At 40.2% G+C, this 20,256-nt stretch overlaps 1 pseudogene; it reads left to right on the top strand.

The window, feature by feature from the left end:
* The first annotated feature begins 19,822 nt into the window (after positions 1-19,822).
* Positions 19,823-20,256, top strand: LOC126950863 (tRNA-splicing endonuclease subunit Sen15-like; annotated as a pseudogene).

Raw genomic sequence — 20,256 nt, 5'->3', positions numbered from 1 at the left:
GGAGATTTTATAGAGCAACCACACTAGTTGAATTCCAGCAACTGATAAATTGGCAGTTGGGAAGAGATTACTGCTGCCCTAGCTCAAAACCTCACTACCCAGAGTTGGTCAGGGGCATCAGCATCACCTAGGATCTGGTTAACAATGCAGAATTGCAGCTCCTGGTCCTAGGGAATCAAACTCTGCATTTAACAAGATCCCAAAGGGGTTCACAGGCAGTTTGAGAAGCAGTGCTTCTGCCACTGAACAAGGGTGTCTTATGAAATAAAATGTCTAACCAAGGGAAAGTGCTCATAAAGAATATACACTTGATTTTCATTTCCAACAACAACATCGCAAATTGAGCTAAGAAGATCCTCTTGACAAAGATACTAGAGGTGTAGATAAACTATTAAGTGTTTTCTAAAAGCCAAACTCAAAAGACAAAGGGAAATTTCCATATACCCCCCAAAACACAATGAAATTCATAGCACATGAACTAATGCAGCAGAATCCCAGGGGGTATCAGACATGGTGAGAGGCTCTAACAGCAAGGGACTAGAATAATGAAATCCCCATGAAAATCAGAGATGAGGCCTTGAACCCAAGTGTGAGCTAGAACTCACACAATGCCTGCTTTGTGTAAGGGGAACAGGAGAACTTCCCAAGAGGGCCCAGGGTAGAAGCAAAGATGCTTCTTTGGGGTCTGGTGGTCCCCAAAGCCCTAGTGTGTGCCACATAATCAAATAAATATCATCCACATGGTGTTGGAATCTTAAACTCATAAAATACTGCAAAAATTCATCCTAGACAAATGAAACCCTTGGGATACCCGGCCATGGCAAATATAAAACCTCTAAAGATATTTCCACAGAACTGAACATACATGATTCACACAAATCAAAAATAATTCCAGTTGAGAATGAGCCCACACGCAAAAATTAAAGCCACATAAAAAAGGGATTCATTATAAGGGGACACTATCAGGTACTACAAGCAGTGGATTAGCATACCCCAGAATATGAGATAATAGAACAATTCAAAAGGGACTATAGTTTGAGTTTAGCTTCAAAGCAATTTACTAGCAGACAATTGATAATTTTTTTTTAAAACGTGAGGCTAATGGATAGCTTACAGATGAGGAAATTGAAGCTGAGAGAGACAGAGTGCTAATAAGGATTGAGAACTTATAATAAATTTAGTCCCAGTGCCTTTTCTACCATATCACATTATCTGTTTGTTTGTTTGTTTGTTTCTGTCTTGTTTCATTTTTTATTTATTTATTTTGTAGATACAAGAACTCACTATGTTGCCCAGGCAGGTCTTGAACTCCTGACCTCAAACCACTCTCCCTCCTGGGCATCCCAAAGGGCATTACAAGTGTGAGTCACCATGCTGTGACACATTATTTGTTTCTAATAAATGTGTAACTCATACCTACCAGTTGAGTCAACTCTTTGACTTGTGTAAAACAAAAGAGAGAAGTGATTCTTAAATGTAGAAAGGAGAATTCTCATCCAGTTTATTTGGTCTCCATCGGTTCTATTTCATATACACAGAAAGCAAACAAATAAGTAGGAATCTTTGTGTGCCCAAGAATTTTTGTTGAGAGAAAAAGGAGGTGACAACAATTTTGAGACAATTGAACAAAATGGGAGGTAATAGGTAAATAGACAACTGAATGTCCAGGATGTTTAAACGACAAGGATTTATACTTAGGAGTTGCTTTTATTTTTCCAAAGCAGAGTGTCAGGTAATCGCTGTAACCTGAGCTGAGCTGAGCTGAGCTTTTGCCTTTACTTCCAGAGCATTGGCATAGTGTCTCTGAAAACCTACTGCAAGCAGCAGCTCTGACCCACCAACCGTCACACAGGGTGCTAAGGAATTGTTGTACAGCTCAGGCATTGTCGCAAAGCTGTAATTTCTCATTTCTTACCCCTTCACTAAATTATAATTTAAATTCCATCATTCAAAACTGCCTGATCTTGGGCCAGATGCATATATCACAAAAAGGCATTAAAATCTGACCTTTTATATCCCCAATAAGAAATGTCATGAGTCCATCACAGAATCATAACTCCCTCTCGAATTAGAGCTAAGAAAGATTTGAACTTCAAAGGGGAGCTCTTCAATTACAGGCAAATCTGAGGACTTTTCTGGTAACCTCTTAAAATTCTGAATTCAAAAAAAAAAAAAAAAAAAAAAAAGAAGATGATTTGTATTTCAGAGCAAAAGCAACCGTGAGTAAATAGCAGTCTGTCAAAGGATGCTACATGTGAAAGCGAGAAAGGAGTTCATTGGTGCATTTATTTGAAGTCCGTCCCAGGATAACTGGCAAGTCAAAAATCAGTAACATTTCAGCAGAGGCCCTAAAACCCAAAACAATTATCCGCAGGCTCTTCTGCTGGCTAAGATTTACATCTAGTGGGTTCATCAGGACAGATACCACAGAGGCTCTGCAAAGAGTACCATGGGGCTTAGTGACTTCAGAGCTTGCTCTTGGAATATTTATCATTTTAGCTCAGTCAATAGCTAGTCCTTTGCCAGTGGGGAGATAAGCAAGCAGTCTTATCAGTCTTGATCCTTTCAAAAGATTTTGGTTCCACAGAACACTGGGGAGCAACCATCTTCCCTCCAATGCCTATCCAAGCCTGGGAGAGTGAACGGGAGACATTTTAGACCTTCATAAAAATGATTCACTTAAATAAGAAAGAAAAATCTTAACTAAATAGGAAGACATCAGGATAGAAAGCATCCAGAGAGACAGGTTTAAGAGCAGTACCAGTTTGTTTTGGCATGATGGACAACAAGGCGGCTTGTTCTAATTGCGACTTGTGGGGCAGTTCTAGTTGAGGAAGGTAGACTGAGGCACTTCCACCTACAAGCAGAGCTGGTGTCCAAGGGAAAACTATGACGGAGCAGGATCATTTCTCACAATGCATTTTTGTCTTCATTCATTTAATAAATAAAGCTCCAACTCTGTATGGATTCATCTCTGACATATACAAAATAATATTTGAGCTGAGCTTTAAAGCATAGGTAAGATTTGGACATACAGACAGACTACTGGAAAGTACAGTATTTTTCTCTGTACAACAAACTAGAAGCCAACTAAATCATTGGGCTAGAGTGTTTGCCACCTTCACTGCATCTATGAATCCCCTGGGGAGAATGTTTAAAAACCAATGCTTGGGCCCCACCCTCAGCTATTTTGGTCTAATTAATCGGGGATGAGACCCACGAGTAGTTTCATTTTTTTGAGGACTGCCCAGGTGATTCTAATGTACAGCCAGCACTGAGCATCTTGAGCTAGAACATAGCAAGCATGGAACCAGTATTTACCTTTGGAAGTCAATATGTTCCTACTAAAACTTGACAAGAATCCAACTGCCAGTGTGCCATGGCTCATGAATTGACACAGTTTCCTTATAGATAAGAGTAGGGGGAGAGACAATAATAAAACACTGACTTCAACATAGCCAAAGTCCTCTGCGAGTTCCATCTCTCAGAAGAGGGAATAACACAGAAAGTTAATGGACACCATTTGGTGCTCCGGTGGACTTGCCGCCAGAACAGCTCCTAGTGAGAGGAGCTGAGGGAGGGACTGGCCACATGGAGTTACAGTGGGCAAGCTCAGGGTGTGCACATGCTGCTTTGAAACCAGAGTCAGGAGCACCTGATGGTCTCATCATTGCGATGGCCTCTGTGACAATTTAATAATGAAAACATGGGATTTTCTCAGTGAGAAGGAATCTTTCAAAGTTTGAACTTTAAGAGGTTATAATGTTCCAATCTTAAATGAGTCGAGTGCTTGCACTGGGCAACCACAGCGAGTCTTATGTGTGAGGCTTGGGACCATGTCTGCAATGGATTCACATTGCTTTCAAGTGGCCTCCTACTATAAATAGGGTAACTTGTGTTCTAGTTATCTATTGCTACATAACCATCCACCCCAAACATTCGGTGGCTTACTATGTTGTTCTCTCTGAGTTCTGTGAGTTGCCTGGCTCAGTCGGCTAGTTCTCCCTTGGTTCTGTTACACAGCTGTGGTCAAATAGTGGCTAGAGTCTTCTGAACCCTCAACTGGACTGGACATCCAAGATGAAGCACTCACATGGCTGGTTAGCCATTAGCTGGGAACTCAGTGAGAACTGTCCACTGTAGTGCCCATGTGAAGCCTCTTTATGTGACTCAGTTCCAAGAGACAGGAAGTAGAAGCTTCCAGTCTCTGAAATCCTAGGCTCAGAAACTGGCAAATACTGCTTCCACCATATTCTATTGGTCAAAGCAGTCACAGAGCCTGCCCATATTTACAAAGAAGAAATGAGACATAGACCCCATGTCTCAAGGGTGAAATGTCAAAAAACGTATAGCAGTCTTCAATTCTCCACAACTTGTGAGTAGATTAGCCCTTCTTATTCTCAACACTGTATATTTGAGCTTTAAAAAGATATTTTTACATGGTTCTCTGATAGCAACTCCCACAGCAAATATAAAAGGGCAATAACTATACTATTACTCATTGCAGATGCATTGCCTGTAAGTTTGAGTTGTTTTTTCCAGCAGTCAGGATGAGTTGGTGTCAAGCATCTCTTCTCTCTGTTCAGTCCCCTTGGTGGCCAAAAGCAAACGTATGCAAAGACAGGTAACCAGGGTGAGAAACAGTCAGTGAACCACGGCACAGGTCAGAGCCACACACAAGGGCCAAACCCATAGCTTGGGCCTTATAGCCACTCTAGAATTTTTCCACAAATTGTGACTGTTGGAATTCTGCCAACGTCAGCCCCACAGTCCGTAATGATCCAGTGCCCAACAGTTTCTGCATCACTAAATGTTTGTGGGCTCAGAAATCAATATTTAATCACACTTAGCCAGAGCCCAATATTCTGTGCACTCAGCAGTGTGTGTTTTTGGTTGCTGGGTATATAAAAGTTAACATGAGAAGCAGAACATTCGTTAGAATGAGCTGCATTAAAAATATTACCACTGTGGTACAAATCACTGTTAATGACATTTATTGAGTGCTCATTTTACAAGGGTCCCACTCAACCAAGAGTTTTAAGATGGTACAAAGGAAATGGAAGACAGTTTTTTTTAACCTCAGAAGCTAATGTTTCTCCTTTTTTCCCTCAGCCCTTCACTAGAAACATAACAGCTGGATTACTTCCCAAAATCTTTGTCAGTTTTAAAATCCTGTTCAGAGTAATGGGAATATCAGCTACACCTGATTTCCTGGTAGGCAATTGCTAGTTCGGCGAGGAGCGCATTGAGAGACCAAATAGGCTTTCTCAATACTCAAATCTTCTGAACTGTTTGAAAATCACAAAGATCTAAGAATCCTGATATTACAGTCCGGTCCAGGGCTGGTTGGCATGGGTGTTTTAGGCAACATGCTAATGAGGTAAGTCCAGTCTTCAAGTGCCTTAATCCGAAATTCACATAGCAGGTCCTATAGTTAAAACATAAATGAGGGGAGTCTATGTGAGGAAGTGAGAGTAATTAGTACAAGGGCTCCACTGCGCATAGCAAACCCACCCAAAATTCACACTGCCCAACTGCAGATATTGACATGGAGGTCGATGGAAACACACACACTCACAACTGTGGAAGTTATATTCTGCAACTTTGCCTTCTTTCTCTACATAAATTCATCCTGAGGAAGAGAAAAGTAGGTCTCCAACATCCCAGGAGATAAACTAGTATGATTGGGTAGGGCTTGACCTTCTCCTGTTGACCATAAACAATTTCACAGGAAATCAACATCAGACAAGACCACTCCATGGCCATGTTAGAACAAGATGAAACAGGACCACTCGGTAACTACATCTGAACAAAACCAAACCACAAATACCAAAAATCCCTCTCTCCCTGCTTACGTGAGTGAGTTCTGCTCTGTTCCCAGTTAGAGCTTTAGCTTTGCTGCTCTCCCTCAAGATTTACTGATGAACGTCCAATTCAGAGTGAACTTCCAATCCTTGGATCCTCCCCAAGTTACCCAACTAAAGCCCAGATCCTACAAATCATTTCCAACATTCTCTTACTGAAGCTTGCCAGGCTCCCCGTGGAGAGATGAGTAATAAACACAACTTTTTCAAGTACAGGTGTGGTCCTTCACCAGAGAGCATTGACAAGAAATATATATTTGGAGTGAAGGTTGGAAAAGTAGGACCATGGATGTCTTGCCTTTGGGGCAAGACACGATGGGGCACTATTAATAGTGTAGCATAGCTGGTGCTTTAGTCAGGGTTCCCCAGAAAAATAGAACCTATAGGATACATAGTGAAATATCAAAGGGGGCTTATTAGGGGAATGGACTCACTTGATTATGAAGGCTGAGAAATCCCATGATAGGCCATATGTAAGGTGGAGAACCAAGAAAGCCAGTAGCATGGCTCAGTTCAGGTCTGAAAGCCTCAGAACCAGGGAAGCTGGTGGTGAAAGTTTCAGTCCAAGGCTGGAGGTCTTTTGATGCAAGTCCCAGAGTCCAAAGACCAAAGAACCTGAAGAGTTTACATTCAAGTGAGGAAGGTCATCCCAGTCTGGCAGAAAAATAAAGTTCACCCTTCTTCTGCCTGCCTTTTTGTTCCATCTGAGCCCTCAGCTGTTTGGATGGTGCCTGCCCACATTGAGGACATATCTTCCCCACTCAGTCCACCAACTCACACATCAATCTCTTCTAAAACACCTACACAGGCACACTTGGGGCAGCCCAGTCATTCTAATCTAATGCAAAGCACCCTGGTTTCCCTTTCAGCAGAAGTATGGGCTCAGTGCCTACTGAGTATTGGGAATAATTATTGCTTTACCAGCTATTTGAGTATTCCTTAACCCAGCCAAGGAGGCATGCAAAATCAACCACCACAACTGGAAAGGTGGCTATGTAGCCATTTTCTTCCAGGTTGCCATTTTACAACTGCATAAAAACATCAGTACTACCATTGATACAATCTGTATGAGTCTATGTAAACATTGGCTGTGCAGTTGGAATCTGCCTTCACCCCTTAAAAAGTAGATGTTCTCTTCAGTCCAAATTGGGTTTCTTTACACGTATAATCTCCACACCTTACATGCTATGATGTATCTTTATACTCAAAGACTTCTATATTTTTCATTTTGAATACAAAATAATGACACCCAGACTCTCATTTGAAGATTTGTGGCAGACTAGAGCACCACCTGTTCTTGATGTTTTTTTCCCAATCAATTAAGCATTTAAATTGTTTCTCATCTAAATTGAATTTGTCTTTTTTTTAAATCCTTTTTCTTTCCCACAGCCATCAGCCATATCTTTGTAAACAAGTGTTTAATATGCCTAAGAAACAAAAGTGTAGTTGTAGGGAGGTGGAAATTAGAGACGATAGGATAGAATGGTGAAGAAAAACTGTAACCTAGTACTAGACCTGGAACTCACCTTGTATAAGGTGAGCTTGGACAGGACCCTTCGCCTCTTTGGACTTTAGTTTCCTCCTCCATAAAATGAGGTGAAGATGAGGTCACTAAACTTTCACAAGGTAAAATTGTCACTGTACTCTCATTGCCCACTTTCACTTCCTCATGTCTCAGAAGAAGAGCAGGAGCTCCTTCTTCATTCTAAGACTTTCCCTTCCATTTAAGACCCAAGTTCATCCTCCCTGGCTTCCATCAGGATGTTGTTCTTTCTTTGAATCTTTAATTCCTTTTTTTTTTTAATTAGCTTCTTCCCTTTTTCTACCAAAAGCCCAGCTTCCAATTCACTATCAAGAACCACTAACCACACCTGTGGTCTGTGGCGCACACCTGTAATCTCAGCAGTCATCCAAGCTGAGGTGGGCAGATAACTTGAGGTCAGAAGTTTGAGACCTGCCTGACCAACATGGCAAAAAATTCACCAGGTGTGGTGGCACATGACTGTAATCCCAGCTATTTGGGAGGCTGAGGCATAAGAATCACTTGAACCCAGGAGGCAGATGTTGCAGTGAGCCAAGATCGCACCGTTGCATTCCAGCCTGGGCAACAGAGGGAGACTCTGTCAAAAATATAAAAAAAAAAAAGCAACCAATAACAGTTGACTTCTATGGCTTCTTTCTCCACAATTCAACTAGTAGATTGCCCACTGGTTCCACATTCCTTCCTTCACAGCAGATCCATTTGAAATCACCCCAGTTTTTAAGTGACTGGGAAAACAGGAATCAGAGATTCTGATGGCTCAATTTAGACTCAAGGAAACATTTTCTTTTCAAATGCACATGTGTTGGAAATGAATTAACACAGCAGCATTACAAGGTATAGTAATCAACATATAATTGTGTTCAATTACTTGTTTGAAGCAGACCATATTTCTATTTTTCCATTAAATTAATTAGAAGCTTTAATGAAAACCTGTTTGGAACACATAATTTGCACGAATTCAATTTTTAAAATTGAATTGGCATTTAAGCAAGCGGTTTTTTTTTTTCAACCAGCTAGCAATTCATTTCTCTTGGTTTATGGTTTCATTTATGGTCGATTTTGTTAGACTAGAAAATTATGGTAATTTAGCTCTTCCCTAAAAGAAGCTAGATGGAACTTACAAGGCCTATGCTGGTGAAAGATAACAGAAAATCCAGTTTTTTGTAATTTTCTTTAAGATAGAAAGTATGGCATTTACCCATACCTATATTTTGGGTGTTATCCAAAATAACAGGTAAGGAAACTCTAGGTTTGTCTCCTCTGCTCCCACACTAACCAAGCCCTGGATCTACTTTCCTGACAATACTCAGAACTACGGAATTGGCAATGAACAGGACTGGCCAAAGCTGTAGCAGCTTTCAAATTGCTTTTAGTAAATAATCTCATTCTATCCTCATCACCCTGGGTAATCAAAAGGGGCAGATAAGCAATCGATTTTCTCTTCCCAGTTTCCTAGTATCATATAAAAGATCATCTTCCTCACCTTCATTCATGAATTCCAAAGACATTTATTGTGCATTTACTGTATGCCAGCAGCTGTTCCAGGTCAGTGGTTCTCAAAGTGTGGTCCCCAGACCAACACCATCAACAATACCTGGGAACTTGTTAGGCACATTTTCAGCCCTACCCCATATGCCAGACTTTGAGAATGGCTATTCTAGACTTTCAGATACAAAGATGAGTACTCATGTCGTGGCTTCAAAAGATAGACAAGTGAATAAATCACTGCAGTATAATGAGCTACATCCACAGTAATAAGAACATAGAAGAAAAGCAAAGTGAGACAACCAATGGCATTCAAGAGAAGGCCCACCGACCTAAAGCATGCCCTGTGAAGACCACAAAAAAAGGAGTAGAACAAGCAAAAGCTCTCTAACCAGGTGTGGGGTCTCAGGTAGACATCTACCTCCCTGGGTCCCAGGGTGCTCACCAAGGAAGCGATGACCACATCAAAGGTGCTGAAGCAGAATCTAGTCCAGATAGATAATCTGTGAAGCTTCTTCCATGTTCTGTGACTCTCTGCCCCCATTTCCAAGGAGATTATGGTCAAATCTGAAGTCAAACATCAAGAATACATGAAAGGATAAATGAAGAGGTTGTTGTGGTTCATTTTCTTTGGGGAAATTCTCTGTGTGGATGGAAAATGAGAACCAGAAGAGCCTTTCACTTTGTTCAATACCAGTCCCTTATAACACCAACAGCTTCCTATTGGGTAAAAATGCAGTGACCATTCTCATCTTTCTGACCTTGGCTATGAGAAAAGGGGCCTGAAGACCTTTCTGTAGTGTTCCTCCACACGGACTTCCTGGTGGGACACTCCGTGCAAACGTAAACACATATTCCTTAGGAACAGCTGCCATCTGGATAGTGCTTTTCCATTTGGAAAGTGACTCATCTGTGTTATCTTTTTTATGCTTATCAACAGTCCTGTGATCCAAACATCTCTTTCATTTCTCACTAAGAAAAAAACTAAAAAAACTCTGAAGGAGTGGTGTTATGAGTTCAATTGTGCCACCCCCTCCAAAAAAAATCATTCATATGGGGAAGTTGTAACCCCCAATGCCTCAGAATGTGACTGTATTTGGAAAAATGGTCATTGCAGATATAATTAGTTAAGATGAGGTCATATGGAGTAGGGCGAGCTCCTAATTCAATGTGGCTGGTGTCTTTATAAAAGGGAAGATTTGAGCACATATGTGCACACAGGCAAAATGCTATGTGACAGATGAAGGCAGGGATGGAGATGATGTTTCTGCAAGCCAAGGAATGCCAAAGATGGCCCACAAACCACCAGGACTGAGGCAAGAAACATAGGTCAGATTCTTCTTCACATCCCTCAGAACGCATCCTGCCCACTCCTTCATGTTGGACTTTGTTCCTCCAGAAGTGTGAAATGATAAAGTTCTGTAGTTTAAGCCACCCAGGTTGTGGTACTTAGTTACGGCAGCCTTCACAAACTAACACAAGCAGATTCACCAAAACCTCTGAGGGGCATTGGGCACCAATGGCTTTCATGCTGCCCCATTGGAGAAGACACAAAGAAGAATCAGTGCCCCCCAACTCTGCTGCAGGCCACATGAAGCTCCCGTGTCTCAGGGACTCCTGTCATTAGCAGTGATGCCCAGGCTCATACTCAAAGGAAACAGCAGAACTGGCTGGCACACTGGGGTGCTTGAGGGACCTAGCAGTACCCAAGAAGGAAGAATCCAAGTTGAAGGGAAGAGGGAGTGCTGAGGCTGCCACTTGTCTGGGAAGGTGTGTGACAACCTCATGCCCCATGGGAGTCCCATGAACATATTTGGGGGTCGTTACCTAGCAGGAAGCACAATTTCCCCATCAATAAATAGACTAAAAGTCACTGAAACAACCAGTTTAATCTGATCAACATTTTAATTAGGAAAATGACCCACAACTGTGAGTTCTCTGCTGGGATTGCTCTGTTCATCTTGGGAAAAGCAGTATAATCTCACTTCCTATATCATTAACAGAAAGTTGTTAACCGGAATCTTTTTGTGTCTGGAGAACACGGCAGTTTGGCAGGATTGCAGAGAGGATGGGAGGAAATGCGTTCTGAAAACATTAACAACTTCAGTCAGCTATTTTGACCACCAGTCAAGCATAGCTTATACAACTATTTCAAGATGAAAAATGGGAAATAAAATGAGAAAAGGAAAAAAGAAAAACTAAAACAAAATTATGATGTAAAAATATTGAGTCAGTCACTTGCAATTTTCTATGTTTCCTAAATAAAATGTATGCTTCATTGCCAGGTAGGGCATTTTTTAATAATGCAAGATCTTGTTCCTTTCATAGAGTCTTAGAGCAGGGCCATAAAAAGGAGTGTGGGAAACATTCAGAGGGAAGCAACAGGCTGGATAACTAAGCTGTCAATAAACGTAAAATATATTATGTACGTATGTAAATTCAGGGCCCCCCAAATCAGTTTGTGATCAGAGGCTCTCATGGAGCACTTGAGAATATTAACTTAAGTTCACAGCAGACACACGGAGAATGGAGATTCTGGTGGTTTAAAAGAAGATATAATTTACAAATATTATTAAAAGTATAACATTTCAGGGTGTGTATTAATTATATAGTTTTAAAAGATATTTGAGGCCGGGCGCGGTGGCTCAAGCCTGTAATCCCAGCACTTTGGGAGGCCGAGACGGGCGGATCATGAGGTCAGGAGATCGAGACCATCCTGGCTAACACGGTGAAACCCCGTCTCTACTAAAAAATACAAAAACTAGCCGGGCGAGGTGGTGGGTGCCTGTAGTCCCAGCTACTCGGGAGGCTGAGGCAGGAGAATGGCGTGAACCCAGGAGGTGGAGCTTGCAGTGAGCTGAGATTGTGCCACTGCACTCCAGCCTGGGCGAAAGAGCGAGACTCCGTCTCAAAAAAAAAAAAAAAGATATTTGAAATTATTTAATTATAATTATGTAATACTATAAGAAATAAATATCATAGAGGTTTTCATAACCCAGTACTGAAAACTTGCTAAAAACTATCAATTCTGGGTGTTAGAAATATTTGTTGCTTATATTATTCTTTGCCATTTTCTGTTTTTAAAAACGTATCTCTAAGGCATTTTTATAAAGATCTCTTATCCTCCTGTCTAACAAACATTCTGACTGCAGATCTGTCATTTACTAGCATTGTGAGTTGGGGCAAATGTTTTACTCTTTCAGCATTGGTTCTTCAACCACAAAGTGAGGTTCATGATAGTGTAAGGTTACTATGAGGATTAGAAGTGTTGTATATAAAGAGGTGATGGGAATAGCAAGCATGCCCCAAATAGTGATTACTCTTATTCCTGAATCTCCTCCCCAGTGTATAGTCATTCAGCCCAGCCAGGAACACTTTGAACTCTGATGAGAAAACCTCACCTTCTAGGCCAGTCTGTTACGTTTTTACATTCTTCATTGTCAGAAAGTCCATTTACTGGTCTTCCTATAACTGTCACCAATGGTCCTTGGGGTTACAAAATTCTTCCACTCAACATTCTTTTGACATTAACTTCAGCTAAGAACCTTGCACTCCCCTATACCTTTCCCTATCTCCAAAGCTTCTCTTTTCCAGGTTAAAATGTCTTAATATCTTTATCATCTTAAAAGACATTTAATTTTGAGTTCCTGTACCATCATGGTGAGTTTCCTCCAAGCATACTTTCTCTGACCTTTATCTCTTTAAATTGCAACACCTGGAGCTCAGAATGAAGCTGAACTTGCCTCTCCATCCCATATCTTTACTCTCAATCATGGATGGGCAAACATTTTTTATAAAGGGCCAGATAGTAAATACCTTCAGCTTTCCCACCCATACAGTCCCTATTAAATTACTCAACTTTGCCATTGTAATGCAAAAGCAGCCATACCCTGATACATGGGCATGACTATGCTTCAATAAAAGGTTTTTTTTTTTTTGCAAAAACAGTAGGCAGGCCATATTTGACCAACAGGTCATAATTTGCTGACCTCTGTGTTTGATGATATTCTCCCATAAAGAAGGAGTCCCTGTGGCCTTTTTCAATAGCTTCATCACACTATCATATCTTTTGTCATACTTGCCACTGAGCTATGTCTCCAACAACATGGCATCAATCTGAGCGCCCTTCTAGGTGCAAAGAAGGACATAGATAAAAGAATAAGAGTTCGCCAACCTCATTGTTGTTACATGTAGCAGAGAGGAGCATGTCAGAACACTGCAGAACAGATCCTTACTGCCAGTTTCTGCACAGATACAGCAGCAACTAGTCTGCACATATCCATCCAGATGCCACCATAACTGAGCTTAACACAGACAGAAGTTAATGAAAGTTTTCTACAGATATGCAGGAGATTTGGAGATCACAAATGGAGACCTTGCCTTCATCTGTTACACATTATCTTGATAGATTCAGTTCACCTCTCCAAACTGTTGGGTCGTTCTTGGATAATCATTTTATTATCTAAATGTGTAGAGTCACATCTGTTCTTCTCTGTTGTTTATAAATTATTTTCTTCATTATTCATAAGTTGTTTGCATCATTCAGGTATTTACATGGTAGTAATTAATTAGTTGCTAATGAGGCACAAAAAGTCATCCAATTCCTTTCAGCAGTAGCTCATAATTCAATCCAATATTTTTTGTTTACTCAGACTCAAGAATGCCCTTAATTAAGATTTGCTGTAATTTCCTACCTAGATGATTCAGCTTCTATAGCGTCACCACCCTATTACCAGCACGCAAGTGAAAAGAACACTGGAGTGTGAGTCAGAATGCAAATACCAGTCCCATGTCCGTTATTTTTTAATTGGAGAGCTTAAGTAAGCTAATTAAGTTCTCTTCAACTGTATCTCTTCATGCATAAAATAGGGAAAATAATACTTTCCCTTCCTTCCTCACAAGGTTAATTTAATTGTCAAACACGGACATGGATTTGAAGGTTATTTTCTCCGTATATGTAATGTGCTTATTATATAGAAAGATACTTACATATACTGTTAGCAGAGAAAGTAGGTCACAGACCAGTATTACCATATAATCTCAATTTTTCTAGAAAGAACCACAAAAAAATGTTAATAATGGTCATCTCTCTGTAGTAGAATCATGAGTGAAATTTATCTTGCTGCATTTTGCTTATTTGTAATTTCTGTTTTTCTACAATGAGAAATTACTGCTTGTATAAAAATAAAAAATCAAATTTTAGAACTGTTTATTGAATTATGAAATAACACATGTTAATTCTATAACATTAGCAAAATACAGAATTGTATAAAAAATCACAGATATTAAAATGCCCTTGCTGGACTGTTTATACAACCCAGAAAGGAGTTGCAGTAAGCCATCTCTAAGGCTGAGTTCTTACATCCCACAGTTCTTGATACTTGGTGAGTTATCCTAAGCAGCTGAATAACTATATGCATCAGTCAACATTTCTGGTAAATTTCCACGGCAATTTAAATAAGGAATTAAAACTACCATGGCCCATATAATTAGAGTTGAATCATAGAGAGCTATTTGGGTTGGCACTGCTAAAACTTCTGTTGTGATGCTCTTAAAATGAACAACAAATAAAAAGGTTGGTTTTTGGAGGACCTACATTTTAAATAATTTGGAATAAATAAATTTAAATATATAAAGAATATATTTTTAAAAACCAGAGTAAACAAGACACTAATTCCCTTAAAGAGAAGTGAGTTAAAGGTAAACTGAAAAAGTCAGATCTTACATTCTGTGCTGGAATTTTTTCAAATGGCTTTTAAAGCCTAGCTATTCCATCAGAGTCACAGTCACAAAGTCTAGCTATTCCATCAGAGTCACTCTAAATCAGTTTCTAAGATTAAATATGGATAAAAACACTAAGGCTAACGCAGAGTAATAGGAGCTTATATATGGTACAAACAAATTTCCTCTCCCTCTTGTATTATCACCAAATGGGGAACAGAATGAAATTTGTGATTGACTTTTTTAATAGAAGAAGTGCACTTTTCATTCTCCTTACACCAAAAATCCCTGAATGGAAGAATTACATTGTGATCATAAATGCAGATAGAATCACAGCATTTTTTTTCTTTAATTCTTTTCAGAAGCCTTTCTGCATTAGTTAAAGCTATTAACTAAAAATAAATCCAAAGGGAGAAAATATTTGCAAATTATGTACCTGATAACAAACTTGTGCTTAGGTAGGGTGCATTAAGAAAAACCCTTATAACTCAATAAGAACACAAATAACTCAATTTTAAAATGAGCAAAGGATCTGAATAGACATTTCTCTAAAGAATATATACAAATGGCCAGTAAGCACACAAAAGGATGTTCAGCATCATTGCCCATCAGGGAAATACAAATTGAAACCACAGTAAGACACTACTTTATATCCACTGGATGGCAATAATCAGTAATATGGAGAATATCATGTTGGCAAAGATGTGGAGAAATTAGAACCTGCATACTCTGCTTGTCAGAATGTAAAATGGTACAACCACTTTGGAGAACAGTCTGGCAGTGCCTCAGAAGATTAAACATAGAGTTACTATCTGACCCAGCAATTCCCCTTTTAGGTATTTACCCCAGAAAAATAAAAACTTATGTCTGCACAAAAATATGTCCATGAATAGCAGCATTACCCACAGTAGCCAAAAAGTGTAAACAACTCCATCAAGTGATGAATGGATAATATGTATAGCCATACAATGGAATATTAGTCTGACACTAAAAAGAACAATGTACTGATCTATGCTACGACATGAATAAACCTTGGAAATGTGCTAAGTGAAAGAAGCCAGTCACAAAAACTACATATTGTATGATCCTATTCACATAAAATGTCCAGAATTCACGCCATTGCACTCCAGCCTGGGAAACAAGAGTGAAACTCCGTCCAAAAAAGAAAAGTAAAATGTCCAGGATAAGAAAATCTGTAGAGACAAAAAAAATTAGTGATTGCCTAGGGCTGGGAATTTTTTTTTTGAAACGGAGTCTCATTCTGTTGCCCAGGCTGGAGTGCGGTGGCACAATCTCGGCTCACTCCAACCTCTGCCTCCTGGGTTCAAGAGATTCTCCTGCCTCAGCCTCCTGAGTAGCTGGGATTACAGACACCTGCCATCATGCCCGGCTAATTTTTGTATTTTTAGTAGAGATGAGGTTTCACCATGTTAGTCAGGTTGGTCTTCAACTCCTGACCTCGTGATCTGCCCACCTCAGCCTCCCAAAAGTGCTGGGATTACAAGTGTGAGCCACCACACCTGGCACTATACAGAAATCGTCTAACTTCTTTCCCTATCTTTATTCCCATTCTCCATACTCAAAAGTTCCACCTCACTTACCAACTATAGAGTCTTCAGGACCCACTCACTGAGGAGCTGGCTTCCTCTCAATCCTCAGTCTAAGGGATTTAAGATAACCCCGTCTCTGTTCCCATGGAAATACAGACTTCTTTTTGAGAAAGGAAAATGTCATTTGGATCTAAAATTAAGTATTTTGCTCGTTCAGACACTGTGCTATAAATCCACCATCTGAGTTTATAAAGAAGCCATATTTATGATTGAGGAATCTCAGCAAAGACTAAGGTCAAGGTTTCAAGTAAGATTAAATTGAACACTCTGCTCTATCTTACGTGGCAAATTTTCCCTGTTACATATCCCTGTAAAGAGATTTGGATTCCCCTATGGCAAATTATTTTACTACGGAACTTATGTTTACCCATTTGAAATGTAAACCTTTATGTTTATATGAACATCCATGTCAAGATTTGTATCTACTGCTATAAACAGTAATAGCACAGGAACTGCTTTTTAATGTGCATGTAAGGTGTTACTGAACTTACAGGTTTATTAAATTATTATTATTATTATTATTCATTTCCTACCTAGCCCTAAGCCCTTTGCTTTTTAATACTATAAAAGCCCCTACACATCTTCTGGTTTTTGAAATGACTGTTTTAAAACTGTTAACTGTCTGCTGAAGCATTTTGCTAAAGTTTGAATCAAAAGTGCTTCTGATATTGCTGAAGCTAAAATAGGAGGGGGAACTTCATCTTTTCTCCTACTCCAGTGGCCTTCAGCCCCTCTTCTCTGCAGACTGTCATGCCCATAGTCATACCTTAGACTCTCCTCTTGCTGCTAGATGTTGGAGAGAGCTGTCCATGCTATAGAGAAGATATTTACCAACAACTTGTGGTCTTGGCCACCCTTCCCCAAACTCTGTGAAACAAATATCTTGGGTTGGGCTACAGCATGAGGAGCACCTTTTCCCCATGATCTGGTAAGCCTCACATTAAAGCAGAGTATGAGGCCCAATCTGCATCTTGGATCTCTCCACACCCCAGGCAGCTACAAAGAAGAAAAAGACAGAGTGTGAGCCCACAGTGTTAACCTTTTTAAGTTGCATAGACAAGAAAGAGAGATGAAGAAAAGATGGGCAATGGTCCTACAGAATAAACCCTGGTCAGCTAACCACTTTGGTCACTTGGGTAGAAGAGAGAAGAGAGTAAGTCATATCCATGAACTGACATCTTTTTTCAAATTGACTTCACCCTGAGTAAATGTGGCCTCATCAGTACCCTGGAATCTGCCGAATAGATTAGCATGTCTTCTACCTTGAGGAAAGGAAGAAGGGCAGGGCATAATGGAGCCTCCCCTCTCCTAGAGGTCTATGATTTAGAATATTCAACTTCTGAAATCCAATGAAACCAATAAATCCAATAGATCACTAACCTCCTTCAACACCTCCATTTCACTTCCACCATTCTTTCCCAGCGTTCTTGCCCCTTTGTCTCTCCATCTGACCTACCTTGGAATCCCCAGCCTTTGTGAAGACAAACAAACAGCTGAGCCGAGCTGTAGGAGACCACATTGCACAGATCGGCGACTCAGAGACACGTTGCACCACTTCTTTTCAGATTAACACCTTCTTCCATTCCACACAGATGTTTTTCCAACTCTCCAACACTCTTATGAGCCTTCTTCCTTTTTTTCTATCCACCACATTTTCCCCTAGCAGATGTGCTTTACTCCCTCTCTACAGCAGAAATAGGCCTGTGAAGGAAAAGCTGGTGAAGTTGATGAAATTCTTGTATCTGAACCAGTTGTGCTTTCTTCCCTCCAGTCTTGCAGAAGAAGCTCCTCTTCAAACCACTAAGCAATATCCATGTTGTCTCTGAGTAGCATCTACTTATGCTTTTGTGATGTTGCTAAAAATAGAAGTCCTGATCTTACTGTATGTTTGATGTGCACTTCTTTTACTATGAAGGAGGACAAGCATCTTTTAAATGGTTTTATGTACATTGAATCTTCTTTACCAATTCCTTCCAACCAGCATTTTTCTCTCATTCTTTTTCACATTCTTTTTCTTTCCTTGTTATTTTTCTTCCTTTCTTAGTTGGCCCTCTATGTTCTTTGCTATATTTGAGCACTGTCTATTCTCATTTGCTTTCTTTCCACTTTTGCCTTCATTTCTGTGATGGTTTTACCTTTTTCTTACATTTCTTTGTTGAGTTCTTCCAGCTTACATTTTATCATCTCCTATGTCTCACTACCTTTTCCTTGGGCTCTTACATATCTGAAGTTCCTGTTTCATAAAAGCAGTTGCTTTATTGATTATTTTTAATTCACACAATATATATGCAGTGTTTATCTGCTTCAAGGCAGTATTTTTCTCATGAGTATTTCTTGTCTAACACTTTTTCTGTTCCTTCTTCCCTTTCCCTGTGGTGCATAGTTAGGTGGATTTTCACTTTTTGATTCTTCATTATTGAAAGAGATAAATTTTTTCAGACCAATTCTTTGCAGGTGCTTTCTGGGAAGAGACCAGTGCCAGGCTCCAACCTGGCTAGAATTCCTCATCCCCCAGGGTTTTGTGAATGGTGATGATGGGCAGCGGTGGTGCTTTCTCACGATAACAACTTTCTCTTCTCCCCTGATGTCATAGAGATGGTCCATTTTCTCTACATACAACCTTTCTGTGTGACTTCTCATTTGGCTCTGCTTTCTCCAATTTTTAAAGGCAAATAGTGTGCAGAAGCACCTCTGCCCCTTATCTGTGTACCCTGTTGCAGTGAGGGTTTGGAGTTTTGCGCCTCAAGGAGTATTCCTTTTACCTTTGATGGCTCTTTGAGATCTGCAATCTCTACATTCTCTCTCTCCATTCTTATCAATTCTTACCTTCTCTGTTATTGCTTTGGGAATTTACAGCTCCTTACTTTAATCATAGTGGAGTTCATATTTTTGGTTTTTGCATTCATTTTTTGCCTTTGGATGATTTTTAGGAAAAGCTAGAGGAAATGCCAAATATGTGCTTTAATATCTAAGGCAGGTCTGTCCTTTTATACTTTCTCTGAAACCTCACTCTGTGTATATTTTCAAGCTCTTCTATTTTTTTCTCAAGTTTATGTAAGGAAATAAAAAGTCTCCCTGGTATCCCTTGTACTTAATGTCCTTATCTACCACTGTGTCTCCTCTCATTCACTAAATATTTATTAAATGCCTACTATGGATTGGGCATAGCAGCTGGTATTAGGGTTTTAATGTTGATCAAGGTCAATGTCACCTCTGCTTCCTCTGAGCTTTTAATCTAGGAGAGAGGCAGCTGAGAATCAAACAAGCAATACAAATACTTTAAATTCACTCTCCCACCTTTCATTTACTTTCCAGTTCTCTGTAATCAAGCGTCTGTCCCTCAACTCTGCTAATATTGTTCAGACAAAGGCACCAGAGAAAATTCCATTAACAAATCCAGTGGAAGATCTTCAGTCTTCAGCTCACCTTTCTCCTCCATGGGGCAGTTCACCATTCCTCTCTCATTGAAACGTACCCCAGATTTCCGTGACCTCTCATGCTCTTTGCCCTTGTCATCTGCCCTTGATTTCTCTGTCTACTGACAGCTCCTCCTGCTTCTCATTAGCAGCGGGTATTCTAGGAGCACTGCACTAGCCAGCATGGAGGGACATGGAGATTCTGAGCTGACCCCCAGCTGCAGCAGGCTGCGCCCCGGTAGTGTTCACAGCAGCTGTGCTCCCTCACAGGCCCTTCAAGAGTGGCTGGATGGGCACCCACACTAAGTATTTAGAAATGATGGAATGAGGGACAGGAGATGACATCCAAGTTTATACAGCATTCTTGGTTTACCTGGACCTCATGGAGAGTAAAAGTTAGCGTGAAGTCAATTGTGTGTGGGAATGGCAGAACTGCAGCTCATCTGCCTTGCACTGAGCTAGAAGGGGAGGGGCTGCAGATTGCAGTGTCTACCCCCTTCACTGCTTCCCTCAGCCATAACCACTCAAGGGAGATCTTGAAGGCATCTTGGAACACAAAGATGTTCCAAGTGGCATTACTTTTAATAGCCCAAAATATAAACCACCTAAAAATTTAG

The sequence above is a fragment of the Macaca thibetana genome, chromosome 3, assembly GCF_024542745.1.
Source record: "Macaca thibetana thibetana isolate TM-01 chromosome 3, ASM2454274v1, whole genome shotgun sequence".
Lineage (NCBI taxonomy): Eukaryota > Metazoa > Chordata > Mammalia > Primates > Cercopithecidae > Macaca > Macaca thibetana.
The sequence above is the reverse complement of the archived record's forward strand: the minus strand, read 5'-3'. Positions and strand labels throughout refer to the sequence as shown.